The sequence below is a fragment of the Engystomops pustulosus genome, chromosome 2 (genome assembly GCF_040894005.1).
Source record: "Engystomops pustulosus chromosome 2, aEngPut4.maternal, whole genome shotgun sequence".
NCBI lineage: Eukaryota > Metazoa > Chordata > Amphibia > Anura > Leptodactylidae > Engystomops > Engystomops pustulosus.
Window position 1 is genome coordinate 184720220 of NC_092412.1, and position 15657 is coordinate 184735876.

At 38.8% G+C, this 15657-nt stretch overlaps 1 protein-coding gene across 3 annotated transcripts in view; it reads left to right on the plus strand.

Annotated features, from left to right (window-relative positions):
- The window catches only part of PLEKHA6 (pleckstrin homology domain containing A6), a 129924-nt gene that overhangs the window by 56230 nt on the left and 58037 nt on the right, over positions 1-15657 (plus strand). The gene's annotated exons all lie outside the window — the stretch shown is intronic.

The window sequence follows — 15657 nt, forward strand, 5'->3', positions numbered from 1 at the left end:
TATTAATATCTCCCCCTTCCTTATTCCCAACCAGTCTTCCGCAAATTTGGGTGCTTGCTGCTTGTATTCGTCTCTTATAATCATCTTTCTGTAAGGACCTTCTTGTAGATGGCTGTCTGGATGGTGAGGGGCCTCCCTGACACAGGGAGCAGGGACACTGGGTGAACTGAGTGGTGTTCAACATTCTACGGTGTATTGGGGCTAAGGCTGTGGAGTCAGTAAGCCATATCTCTGACTCCAGCCCCTCAATTTCCCAAACTTTGACTCTGACTCAAGCACCGCCAAAATTGTTACCAACTCCACGACTCCAACTCCACAGTCCTGTTTTCCTGGTCCCTCTAGCAGTACTGAGAAAAATGCAGACATTCCTTCCCAGTGCCTTATTCCTCTAAACCAGTGATGGTGAACCTTTTGGAGACAGAGTGCCCAAACTTCAACCAAAACCCACTTATATGTTGCAAAGTGCAAACATGACAGTTTAAGCTGTAACTTATTGACCCCTGCCATATAACAGGTTTCAATCGTATTGGCATCCTGAGTTCACCAATATAATAGAAATATGATGGAGAAATTTGGATTGTATCATCCCTCCAGGGTCCCCTGAAAAGGAAGAATCCGGGTTCCCAAACCAGGAGCTCCAGAAATAATCTCTTTCCACACTTTCTTGTTTCTCCTGTAGCCCTGGCAGCCAAGTATGTTGCTTTAAAATGTCGCTGAGCATGGCATGTCCTGAGCTGTACTGGACTGGAGGAGGAAGCCCTGAGTCCTGCCTGGCAAAGTCTGTGTTGGGGTGATGGCCTGAGTGCCCACAGAAAGGGCTCTGAGTGCCACCTCTGGCACCAGTGCCATAGGTTCGCCACCACTGCTCTAAACTATAGCAGAGGAGCTTCACTCCTGAGCACTAACTTAAAGTGCAGCCAGATTCATCTCAACTTAGAGGGGGATCAGGGGTACACAGGCCACATGCAGCCTGTAAGGCCTTGAATTGTAGTCTGCACGCTGCTGACAGTCAGAGTCCAATGAGCGCTTCCATAACTGATGTAACATAACTGATGGAAGTGTTCACAGGTGCATGAGGCCGTGTAGCAGTGAGTGCAGCCGAGAAGTTCTCATTGCTCCAGGGTCCACTCCGCTCTGTGTCCTGACTTTTGACACTGGTCAAGGTCAGGACCAAGGAGAGGACCCAGGAGGGATAAGTACTTGTCAGCTATACTGTACTGCTTTCTTGTCCTGTCCTGCTCAAGGCACAGTTCTGCTTCGGGTCTTAATGCCGCTGCAAACAACCAGCAGGAGAGAAGAAGCTCCAGTGTTGAACAGGGAGGGGAAGAAAGAAGTTATGGAAAGAAAGTTATGGGCGTCTCCAGTATTATAACTTTTATGCTCTAGGGGTCTCCAGTATTGTCTTCTACAGGGTTTCTAGTATTATTATCTGCTATGGGGTCTCTAATATTTGTCTGCGTTAGGGTCTCCAGTATTATTAGTTTTATGCTCAGGGGGTCTTTAGTATTGTCTTATACGGGGTCTCCAGTATTATTGTCTGCCCTAGGGGTCTTCAGTATTATTGTCTGCCCTAGGGGTCTTCAGTATTAGTCTTCACTGGGGGGGTCTCCAGTATTTTTTATTTTATACTCTGGGGGTCTTACGTATTTTATATATGACAGTATGGCCACTGGACCAATAAATGTTGTTCACCCCTGGCCTAAATCCTAAGATCAGGAATAGAGCAGCCATTTAAATGAAATGTCAATATTTTTATAATTTAATCATATGTTTGTAGAGTTGAGTCTCATTTTGGCATATTCATATCATATGAACTTATTTAGGCAAGACAGTCTTAAATGGGTTGTCCAACACATCGAAAAACTCAAAGTGTGGGCTTTAAAAAAAAAAACATTTACTCACCTCCTCTGGCGCTTCCTGCATCCTGCGATGTGGTTCCTCAGAGCTGTGTCCTTATTTGTTTACAGTGACACAGCACCTCCCTTTTGACAGTGGCCTGACATGCCCACTCGTCCCTCTATCCCAGCGTTGTATCAGGCACTGGGACAGGAGACAGATAGGCGTATTTCGGTTTTGCTTCTTTCCTGTGGTGATGAAGGTTTTTTTGGCATTGCAAGGGGTAACACCTGCAGTGAATATATGCAGCATAAATTGGCATGATATGTATTCCACATTCAAACCATGGTCAACTTGTCTCATTGTTGGCTTCTGAGGCCATTCGTTGGCATAAGTAATGACCTTACACAAATGGCACATGACTGACTCAGCAGGGACAGTAATTGGCTGTAATTCCCTGAACAGCATGTCCTATGATAACAATCGGACAAGAGCATCAGAAGCTGACATCAGGCCATGGCTTTGGAACAGAAGGTGCAGGTGAGTTGATGATTAAAATATGCTCTGGTGATGGCTCATAGTCACTTCATAATAGAGGTTGGAGACCTTCAATGCAAATAGGTGGTTCATAATTATCTCTAGTGTTAGGACCTATGGGAGCAGGACACCCCTCCACTTACTGGTTGTTTTTGGAATCTCTGGTGATTCCCAGCTGCCTGATCCCACTGGCTCGCTGTCAGTTCATTCATCTTTTTCAGCTAATTCTAGTTGTGAAATGACTCCTCCCTTAATAGACGCTTTTATTAGGAATTGTGCAGTTGCTTTCTTTATGCCCAGCCTTTATCAGATTTATCATAGTTTCTCTACTAAGAGCCTAGGGATTGCCAGTGCTCACTTAGAAAATCGAATAGATATCTTTGTAGTATGGATAGAAGCTGGTGGTAGCACCATGGCTGCAATGGTTAATAGGACAGTAAACACTGCTTGTTTGTTTTCCTCTGCAAACATTGTTCCAAGGTCTCTGGTCCCTTCAGAAGTGAATGGAGCCTGTGATAGCACTCTGTACAGCTGCTGTGAGCCCTGGCTGCCCCCTCTGTGTGGCTATCCCACTAGTTTACAGGCTATGCATACTTGTTTATCCTGTATTTGTTGAAATTGTCACATTTCATTATTTGCATTTTATTACAATGTAAATATTAAAATGTTCTTTCTTTATCACAAGAAGAGTTTCTACTTTACAACAGAGTTAACTTGTTTGGCCCAGGACATGCAGCCATTGGCATCCCATTGGTATGTCAGGAATGGGCAGTGTTGTGGGATGTAACATGATTCAAAGACACCTTGACATACTTAGTAGTGTATCTGACATGAGACCAAAACACAGCTATCTGTTGCACTCACATTCTTGTACTCCCGTATAGTATGACACACTATCATGCTGTACAGTCAGTGTAATGCACATATTTGCTTTAAGCAACCCTGACTGATTCACAGTTTCTTTTGTTACCTGTGTTTGGTAGTAATTGTAGCATAACAGTAGTACCGTGGGGAGACGTCAAGCGCCTAAAGCCAGCAATTGAAACTTTAAAGAACAGGTCTATTATTATTCTTCCAGAAATAAAATTACACATTTGAGTAGTGTTATCCGTGTCAAAGGGGATGTCCCTGATACTGTTATTATTTATCAGTCAGTTTGCAGGGGCAAACACCAAATTGGTAGCACATTATTCAAAAATGTTTAGGAGAAATAACAAAATAACATTATGGGATGAAATATAATCTTATTGGCAATAAATCTTAAATATTTTTTAGGTAATAAATGACAAAATATATAGCAGGAGAGTATGCATAAAATTAAGTAAAGCAGATAGTAAAGCATTTCCATTTTGCTGCCAGAGAAAACCTAAATTATAGAAGTTAAAAATCATGTTTTAAACTAATACTAATGATATTCAGTGTTTTTGGTTTAGTTCCGATAGACATATTTTTTTGCATAACAGTTTAATTTACAATAGAAGAATACCATTTTTTATTTTAAGTTATCTTGTGAATTATCCACCATCGGAAGCCAGTGCCTAGAGTCAAAGTCTTTTTTTTCTATTTTCTATTTTCCTCAACCACAAAAGTAGATACCTGGCTCACAGAGAAAATGCCACTAATGATTATAAGTTCCCAGATAACTTCATGAAGAATGGTACCCCAACTTAAAGCTGCCTAATAAAATAGGAGATCACAAGAATATTGTCAGAACCATTGGCAATCCTCTAGGACGCCTTTCCTATATAAGAACTTCTCTTTTCTCTTCTCTTTGAAAACTTCAAAACATCCACAATGTTTGTTTCTATTATCACTTACTTTGGCTGGACAGGCTAAGTTGTTTAATATCATTATTGAATATTTATAGCCATTTCCGGTACGTTAACACTATTGCATATCTGTGATTGGCTGTCAGCTATTTATGGTCCTCCTGCCAAAGTGTATGTTTGTGTAGGGAGTGGTGGCTATTGATGTTAAATATTTGTCAGAAAAATTCGCGGTTACCCAATCTTTCTTTAAAATGTGGAAAATAAAAATGTCTTCAAATCTTCCTGTTCAGATCTGTCCAAATAATTGTTGGAAACTTTTACCCCTCCCCCCCCCCATCAGTATAACCTTAGCCTATTGTCATGAACATTCACGGCAACACATAATCAGAAATACGTTGGGTAATAGATAAGAGCAAGTAAATATATAAAAGAGCTACTTTATTTACCCAACTTAAATAGGGCCTTTTACTACCTTCACTGACCCTAACCCTTTGCACCCTTTAATAGGCTCTTTCCCACTGATTCTGGTTGTGATCTTCTCTCAATAATTTCTGAATAATATCACTGTTCTCAGATGGGCAGTGCCAGGCTTTCTGCCCCCTTCCACAATACAGGACATGTGTAGAATAGTTGCATTGCCCAAAATTCTAATTTTTCTCTACTGTCACATTGGAGTTCAGGAGCCAAAACAAATATGCAAATACGTTTTCCAGGATGTGATAAAGAAAACATTGCCTCTTAGCTACCTTGTAAGGCATCCCCCTTAACATCAAGTATGACTTTCAGAAAGCCAAACCAGATTCCTAACTGTAGACAGCCTAGCTCCACCCACCTGATAAAAGCAACCTGAAAATAATAGCATTGATAATTATCAGGGATACAGAGGAAATTCCAACTACATAAGAACCAGCAGAGTGGCACCTTTTAACCCCTTCCCGACATTTGACGTAATAGTACTGCATGGCGGGAGGTGCGTTCCCGCAAAATGCAGTACTATTACGTCAAGCTTCTGGCCCCGGCTCCTGAACGGAGCCAGGGCCAGAAGCTGCGGGTGTCGGCTATATATTATAGCTGACACCCGCCTCTAACACCCGCGATCGGAGATTTCTCAGATCGCGGGTGTTAACCCCTAACACGCCGCGGTCGCGCAAGGGGCATTTCAGAAGAATCGGACCCCCCCGCGGCGCTTACCGGGGGGTCCGCTGCTCTGATCGCAGCCCCGGGACTGCCGGTGCCCGGGGCTGCGCGATCCTCCTTCCTGCAGCCGGGTCCCTGCCTTCTGACAGGACCCGGCTGTAACACACTGAGCATGCGCAGCATGCTCAGTGTGTTACATTACACAGTGTAAATACATCTGTATTACACTGTGTAATGTGAAGAAGAGCTTGAACAAGTGATCAGTGGATCACTTGTTCAAGCTAACCTGTAAAAGTTAATAAAAATGTTAAAAACATTACATAAAATAATTTTTTAATAAAAATAATTAATTAAATAAAGTTAGAGTCCCCTAAACACAAATATTCCCTATACACATGCAATAAAGTGCAAAGAAAAGATGGCGATGCAAAAACAAATGAGATTTCCTCTATATTAGTTTTTATCCAGTAAAATTGTAAAAATAAATGAAAAACTATATAAATGAGGTATCACCGTAATCGTAGTGACCTATAGAATGAAGATAATATAATATTTTTAGTGTACGGTGTACGACCCCCAAAAAATACGAAAAGAAAGTAAACCAAAATTGACAATTTTCTTTTCACCCATACATTCAAGAGTTAATAAAATCTCATCAATAAGCTAATGACCCACTAAAATGAAGTATTTGTAAAGTGCATCTCATGTCGCAGAAAATAAGCCCTTATATGTCCAAATTGCCAAAAAAATAAAGATTGTATAGCCATTATAAAGTGACAATGCATAATCTGCTCTGAATGGCGCAGCTCCCTTCGATGCCCTGGCGTGTGCCCATACAGCAGGTTACCACCACATATGGGGTATTATTATACACGGAAGAGATTGGGTATCAAATTTTGTGGAGCGTTTTGGCATTTTATCCACTGAGAATTTGTACATTTTTTGAAAAACATATTAATTTAGCCAAAAAAATTTTACTTTCAAAATTGCATCCGATTTTGTTTTAACCCCTGTAAAACAATTAAAGGGTTAACAAACTTCATAAAAGTTGTTTTACGTACGTTGAGGGGTGTAGTTTCTATAATGGGGTAATTTATGGGGTTTACTTTTATTTAGGTCTCTCAAAGTGATTTGAAACCTGAGCAGGTTCCTCAATAGCAGGATTTTGCGTTTTTTATGTAAATGTGAAAAATCGCACCTAACGTTCAAAGGCCCATAACATCCTACAAAAATAACAGTATGCATAAAAAACCATGTCCACATAAATTAGACATTTAGTGAATGTTAGTTATTATGGTTTTTTGCGGTTATGACTATGTATGGAAAAAGTAGAACTTTTTGAAGTTCAAAAATCAAAAATTTTTCCAAATTTTTGCCAAATATCTGATTTTCTCATAAATAAATGCAAAACATACCACCAAAATTTTTCAAATAACCTGAAGTACGATGTGTCAAGAAAAAACAATTTTAAAATCACTTGGATATGTTAAAGCGTTCCGAAGTTCTAACCACTTATAGTGACACAGGGCAGATTTGAAAAAATGGGCCGTGTCAGGAAGGTGAAAAGTGGCTTCAGCGTTAAGGGGTTAATGATGAAAAGAGTTGGACAGTTGGAGTTGGTAGAAATGGTGAAGGTTCTCTCAATGATGGTGACTCCCTCGGGAAATCAATCTTCTAATTATTAAGTAGAAAACAATTGGTTGTGAGCTCATAGTCAGTAAGCTGAGTTTTCTACCATTTGGCCTCTTACATGACCTCATGAAGAACATGACCCCATTTGTTAGTAAAAGTAACATACTAAATGAAATCAGAATAGAACATGAAGCATAGAAACTACAAAAATAAAAACACCAAAAATTGGATGACTTTTAAATTGATTATGTGTTTTTATCCTTGGGATGTTTAGAGCCATAAAACCCCAAGTAAGCTCAAGGAATGTTAAATCTGCAAAACATCTCTGGTAGAAACAAAGATGTGATGCATTGTATTTAACCATTAATTTGTTTGCTTACCTTACATTTGGGGAACATATCATATACTTGCAGCTTTAGATGTTAATGGCAAAGACTGATATAAAGCAAAGATTTTTTCAGGTTAATAAACATTCTGACCATTCTGATTCTTCATGCCAAATACTGAAGGTGACTGATTTTATACTGGGGTCAATTAGCTTGTGGTACCCATTACAATTTACATACAGATACCCCCTAAAGAATTAGCATGTCAATATTGAATTTGAATTATATTAAAAATATTAACTAACATTCACAGCACATATTTCCAATGATTGTGGTGCTTATAAAGTCGCGTAATGTGGGCTTTGCCACAAAAAATTCCATGAAATTGGTATCATAAAATCTCAGGGCGAACATGCCCTTAAAGGATTTGGCCACCTATAGGGCAATTTTATTCATTTATTTTTCTAAATGTAAATTATTTTGGGTTTAAATGGATAAGACAACCTCAAGGTAAACAAAAACTAAAGGGCACTTAGATATTTATGTAAATTGTATCTGTGGAATGTAGTAAATTGATATTGAAAAGCTGAGTTTCCTTTGACTGTCAGTAGAGACAGGGCAGATGTAGATGAGACAAGCTCATACAAGCTTCTTGTCACCGTTCGTCTCTAAGAATTGTATCTTCTCTCATTTTCTCTGTGACTTTTAATATCCTGGTTCCATAATCTCACATCTACATTATTTCACCTAGTAAGGCTACATGCACATGACCATTATTGTGGCCGAGCTCTGGCCGCACTAGATCATGTCCACGATAGAGGTGGGTATAGGACAGGTCCTGTCTTTTGCCGGATTGTGACCGTCACTGCTTGGCTTTCTATGCAGAGGGGAGGGATGAGGAGCTCTTCTCCCCTCTTCTGCACCTGGCTTTATTTGTGAGTGTAGTTTTTGCCTGCATGCCTATCACGCTTGCTAATGTAAATCAATATGTATTATCTATGATATCACGTATAATCTATTCACTTAATTATTATTTTCATAATTATATCAGAAGCACGGCTGCTTAACAAATAAAATACCACAAATCTCTGGACGACTTTTAATATTCCTGATGGTCTTGCAGTCTTTTGGAGATGTAATAAAGTGTCGGTAAATAGACCTATGCAGAGTTAAACTCCACAGCCGTATTCTGCGTCAAATAAATCATGCTGGATGATGTGCCTGGAGTAGTTTAGAACTGTGGAGTCAGCGCATTGGTCTAGCTTATATCAGAATTTTAAGGCCCTGGGCTATGTCACACCTCCTTTCCATGCCTCTTTTTGGGCAAGCCGGAAAACTGCTTGAAAATTGTATAAAACCCTCATAAAATGTGGCTCAAGGGATATCAGGTGCAAATAACTCCAGAATTCCAGCATTAGCATATTGATATTACTCGAGCCCCAACATAACATTCCCTGATGAATGAATAAAGCAGTGATGCCAGTGTGTATGGCACATGATGTTTAAAAACATTGGGACCAATAGTATTGTGCATTGTTCACCAGTCTTAATAATCAGAACACCCACCGCACAAGATACCAGAAATACTAAGCAGCTCTAACATTTTTGTAATTACAACTCTGCACTTGTGTACTGGAATTGAAAAGTATACCAGGTCTTGCCTGGTGAAAATATTGGCTATAATATGCGCCAGTTTTTGTGCATGGGAATGGAATTGTACACATGACACCTGCCACACAAGGTGTTAACTATTTTACATCTTTGCTCCAGGCGACAGATGACAATCATTGATAAATGAAATGTAATGTATTCTGGTAAAATGATACAGATTAAGTAATATACATGTAAAGTCTACAGAGCCTAAAATTCATGGCTTGTGTGTAGTCTATTCTGAAGACAGAGGAAAAGACCTGGAAGAGTTTTGCTTCTCTGCATTTGGCTCATACATGGGGCTGTGTTAACCAAAGAATGAGACCATTGCAGTACATGGTATGGTGTACTATCCGTACAGCAAACATAAAAAAAACAATGTTTGTGTTAGGAGTGTATTACAGCAATCTTTGTAAAATAGCCTTGCTGATTAATAGGATTTCAGTACATTCTCTATTACGACTCAGTATTGTCATCTACAAATAGTGAATGTAGCAGCAGTAACGGGTTCTGTGCATTCTTGCAATGGAGAGCGGTTTCTTTTAGAGACACTCTGCTAATGGAGCGATACTCTACATGATTGCTCTAGCTATACTTCTTATGCTTTGTCTCTACTGCAGAGGTGGAGGGGGAGAGTGGCCGGGCAGGGTGTGGTTGGAATTTGGCTGGATGAAAAAGATTCTGAACTACAACATCTGTCTCCAGCTGTGTAAATTACAGGACTTTTCTAGAGCTTGGGTTATCATCAGGCATTTCACAACTAAATTCAGTAGGACATTTGTTGGAGGAATGAAACCTTTGGGCAAGATAAAGCGCATTCTGCGTAATACGCCTGCTGTCACATAGCATGCAAAGTGATACATGTGCTACCGTCCCGTGGTGATTTTTATTTTGATATATGTTTTCATTTATAAACTAGCTGTAAGACTGCATATTCTACACATTTAAAGGGAAGACATCACCAGAAAATGATTTTTAAACCATGTTTTTATGTTAACCATATGTTATTATTTTAAAAAATCTAGACAGATGTCTTAAAGGAAACCTATCACCAGGAACCTACCTATTAACTTAGACCTGATGGTAGGTTGCTACTAACATGCTTAGTCCTAATTTATCTTTCGCTAATCCTATAACACTTTCTAACCTACGCTTTATATATCTAATATGCAATTTTTGGCAGAGGCTACTGGGACGTGGAGTAGCCTTTCCAGGCTGTGGGGAAAAAGGCTACTCCATGCCCTAGTAGCCTATGCAGTCCCTCCTACCTCCATGCCCTCAGCACACTCCTTCTCACCGCTGGGTTCTTTAAGCTCTCTGCATGTGCAGTAGCCCCTCCAGCACTCAGCGCGAAGCTACTGCGCATGCACAGAGCTTGAAGAAGCTGGTGGTGAGATGGAACACGCAAAGAAACAACAAGGACCACCAAGGGAAACGCAGGTAGAAGGGATGGCAAAGGCTACTGGGGCATAAAGTAGCCTTTGCTCCCACAGCCTGGAGAGGCTACTCCACGTGCCAGTAGCCCCTGCCAAAAATTAGCATATTAGTAATATAAAGTGTAGATCTGGTTAGAATGTGTTATAGAAATAGCAAAAGATAGTTTAGGACTTTTACTAAAAAAACTACCATTAACTCTACCTTAAAAGGTAGATTCCTGATGGTAGGTTTCCTTTTATAATAAACAGACACTTTTTAATTTTGAAGCAGTCGCCTCATCTACATCACAAACAAGAAGTTACTATGAAACAGCTCTATAGAAAACACCATTGTTGCATCCACTACTGACAATAGATGTTACAGATTATTTACATCTCCTATCTGCACAGAGCATGTCTACAAAACTCTCCTTAGACCTGAATGAGGCTAAGTTCACACCAGGTTTTATGTTTACACTGAGTGTATACACCAGGAAAGCTCCTGATGTATATGCTCAGCGTACACATAGACTTATAGAGTACACATAGACTTATACTGGCAGACAGAGGCATAGTTTTTTCAAAGATATCATAAATAAGTGTAGCACAATCCTGAGTGTGATCCAATGTTAAACGAAATTAAATTCTAATAAATTCATGGTTCACTGTTACAAGTTATAAAAGTATAAAATAAACCAGAAATTATTCTGTATCAATTTACAGACAAAACCAAGTTTGAATACTTGACATATTGTGTATAGGGCTGATTTAAAGGGGTATTCTCGTCTGGGCACTCACATTCAGTTTCACTAATCTTCCATATATAAACATTTCTTCAATTGGATGTTATTAAAAAAAATGTTCCTGTGTGAAGATAATTTCCTATAAACATAGCCATGTTGTCCCTTAGAAACCAGATAGCTTCCTCGGTTACGACCACATCACACTCTGGCAGCGGTGGCCAGACATGCGCTATAGAGTCCTGCCGGACCACCAGGATTCAGCAATCATTACTACAGTACGGGTGTAGGACCTGCAGTAACTCCCGGACATTTCATATACAAAAACTTTTTGTTTATCTGTGCAATCTCTCAGGCAGAGGTGGCCGTATCCGGGGAAGCCATCTCGTTTCTAAGGGACCATACGACTACATTTATGAGAAATTATCTTCACACAGGAACATTTTTTTTAATAACATCTAATTGAAGAAATGTTTATATATGGCAGATTTATAAAACTGAAATGTAAATGCCCAAACGAGAATACCCCTTTAAGTTAGAAAAGGCACATCCAAAAAATCTATATATTATATACACTAGCTTTTTAAGGGGTTTTATGAATTTGATGATCTTTAATAAAATTTGTCTTTTCATCTGACATACACATCCCACTTTTTTTCTTTCTTTTTGTGGTTAAAAGTTTGAGTACTGAACGGTACATTAAAAGCCTTATGTCAACTTTTATTCTATCCTTCTATGAAGGATAAAAAAAAAACACATCACATGATCAAATAGCAATCTATGATACCAGAATACTGACAATACAGTAGCTATATAGAGTATAATTACTGAACGTAGTTTTTAATTTAAAAAATATAAATAATGAGCTCATATATTAATGGCTAAAGTATATGCAGATTAATATGCAAAATATTAATATAGCCAGGCCAGTGTATATTACCACACTACTGTATTTTTACAGATGTCAAAGAAAGCAGACTTGTTCAGTGAATAGCAAATGTAATGAATGATAAAATGTTACTTGTTAGTGCCATCTATTAGAGTCTGATGAATAAACAATTCATATTCTCTTGCACAGGAATATGCAAGGTGAAGATAGTAGAAAAATAATAGCTGTTTAGAAGTTCAAAAAATAGACTTGATGTCATCCAATTGTAGTTTGTTTCTTGCTTTCCGTTTATCCGCGTTGTGACCGCGTCCCGACTATAGCATCTCCGTAGTGAAGATGCACATGCGCATGTGTGTTACTAGTAGTCGCAGGAGATGTAATATAATTCACAACAATGGTGAGTAGATTGAGTGGGTTCTCTTCGGATTCACTTGCTGTTAAAGAGTTGGTACAGTTGTTAGTACTTGTATCTAAAATACGCAACATATCCATTGTGGGCAACCTATCCCACTGTCCTTCCCAGGCTTATACAGTGAGATACGTCTGTTCCATGTCACTATGTGCCCATGGCTACAAGGTTTCAGTAAAGCACATAACTAAATGCTGTTACTAGAATTCAGACAAGATGCCAGACCCAATATTCATGGTCAGAAAATAGAAAAGAAAATTACTCCATTAAGCAGTTTTGCTGAAATTTTACATCTAAAGAACCCCTTCTTCCAAGTGTAATTCATTTTTTGGCTTGTGTTGGGCTGGTATATGTGTTCCACAGCATCACCTTACTACTGAAACTAGAATTATAGGCTTATGGTGTCTTGTAAATAATATGCAAAGAAAGATGTAAATACTAAAGGATATGAAGCCAAGCTAGGGCAGCTCTAAAGATACCAGCTTCCTATTTTTGAGAAACAAGAATACATTCTGCATTGCTTCTGACCCTCTGAATATCATATATGACAGCTAAGTTGATTTCCCTTTTACCAGTATCTGTTCACTTTTCACCACCCAGGTTTTTCAGGCTTCTGGAAAACAAATCTGGCAAGTTATTTTATGGTGATTTATTTTTGTGGGTCTCATTTCTATTTTCTTCACCCTCTTTTTCTTTCTTTTTCTTTAAACATATGTGTTAGTTATTCAGTTATTTAGAGTCAAAACCAGGATTGGTCAAACTTACAGAATAGGTGTAAGTCTTTTAGCAACTCTTCATAGGTGGAGGTATAATGGAAGGACCTGTACCTGTTCTGTGTTTATGACCACTCTTGGTTTTGACTCAAAATAACTGAAGACTTAAAGGAGATGTAAATTGGTCCCTACATTTCTATTTAATCTTCTGTGTCTAATGTTATATGTTTGTTCTATATGGATCTTGATAACCTACTAATAATTTGACACTTTCTTACTTTTTGTGCTGTCCCTGGCATCCCAGTATGTGGTGCTTTAAAATAACAGTAATCTCAGCGCATCCTTAGCTGCAGGGGACGCAGAAGGAAAAGTTGAGTCCTTTTAGGTGAACTCTATGGCAGGGCAACGACCTGTTTACCTACAGGGAGGACTTCAAGTGCCACCGGTTTGCCACCATCTGCATAGGACATAATGAAATGTGTTATGATTTTGGGGTATGCTAACCCCTTAGTCTGTTTATATTTTCTCTTGTATATTTGATTCTGTACCTCATAAAAGGCTGGGACTAATGGATTTGTGATAGAAAACAGAGAGTTGTCTCTAAAGGTATATTCTCAGATTGAGTTAAATTTATCAGTGGAGTGCCATTTTAATTATTTTACTAATGACCTCCACAAGATTTACACAGCGTTTTAATATTTGCAGATGATAATAAGCTCTGTCAAGCAATAAATACAGAGGCAGATAGTAAAATATTACAGAGGAATTTGTGGAAGCTGGAGGATTGGGCAGAGAAATGGCTAGGGAAGTTTAACCTTTTCAAGACTAAGTTTCCATTTTTTGTTCCTTCCACAAGCCATAACTTTTAGAATTGTTTTAAGGGCTTGTTATCCACGAGACAAATTGTATTTTCTAGTGGCATTTAATGTGGTATTTAATGTTTATTTTATATAATTTTTTTAAATACAGTTAAATAAATGCATTAAGAGGGCTCGGTCCATGAGTCCTCTTCATACAGCCCTTCACGACAATCCAACGTATAGTTATGTTGGCCAGTCGTGAAAGGGTGACTGTGGATAAATGTAAAGTTATGTACTTTAGCCATGGAAACAAAACATTTACCAACAGAAAAAGACTTTGGATGTTGCAGAATGGTAGAATTTTTAATGACCAGTACCAGGCAGCTGCTAATAAGCCAAATAAGATTATGGGGTGTATCAAGAGAGGTATAGATTCTCATAATAAGGACATAGGGGGGTATTTATCATATGCTGCACCTTGTGGGCTGGCATATGATAGCCCCTTCAAACACTCTGGCACAGCAGGATACATCAAGTTGCTCCAGCCTCTTCTACCAGCGGCTTCTTACATTTGTGATGTCTCTGACTGCAGCAAGTGCGCTGGTGCGGGGAAAGGAACTCCATGCACTGGCCCACTCTGACTTTTTAATTCCACGCCTCCCTGGAAGGGGAAAATAACCACAAGTGCTAGCAATATCATTTGTGAGTATTTCACGACTGATAAATACCCCCCATAGTTTTGCTAATATACAAATCACTGGTCAGATTGCACATGGAATATTGTGGACAGTTTTGGGCACAAATGTATTAAAAGAACATAGTAGAACTGGAACGGGAGCAGATGAAAGAAACCAGGATTAAAAAGGTTATTATGGACTAGACTACAATGACAGATTACTAAACTTGGAGTTATTCAGCTTAGAAAGAGACCTCATTACAATGTTCAAATACCTGAATGGGCAGTCATGGATCTCCCCAAAGATCTTTTTTTTTCCCTAGGCCTGTGATCAGGACAAGGGGGCATCCTCTATGCCTAGAGGAAAGGTGGTTCTAACATTACCATAGACAAAGGTTCTTTACTGTAAGAGCAGTGAGACTATGGAACTCTCTGCCGCAGGAGGTTGTAATGGCGGACTCTATGTACATGTTCAAGAGAGGCCTGGATGCTTTTCTGGAGAGAAAAAATATCATGAATTATGGGAAGAAAACATCTGTTTAATCTTACAGGTTGGACTTGATGGACCTGTGTCTTTTTCCAACCTTATTTACAATGATACCCTGATGAAACGGAATACAAATCATCAGAGCAAAGAAGTTGGATATTATATTACATTTTCCTCCTTAGAGATAAGAGAACTATGATTACTTTGTTTGTAAACCCTACCGCTCTTGTCAGTCTGCTAGGTCTGTTATTGGAGATTTTTCCACATCAATCATCTATCCACATATACATAATGGGGGAGATTTATTAACCCCTTAATGACCTGGCCCTTTTTTTGTTTTTTCATTTAAATTTTTCACTCTCCACCTTCAAAAATCTATAACTTTTTTTATTTTTACACGTTGCACTTCATAGTGACAGTATTTATTATTCCGTGCCCCAAATGACATGTCTACTTTATTATTTGGAACGGTGTGATCACGGGGATAACACATTTTGTATAGGTTTTATAATGTTTTCATACATTTACAAAAATTAAAACCTCCTATACAATTATTTTGGGGATTTTGCCATATTCTGGTGCTAATAACTTTTTCATTCTTCGGAGTACGGAGCTGTGGGTGGTGTCATTTTTTGTGACAT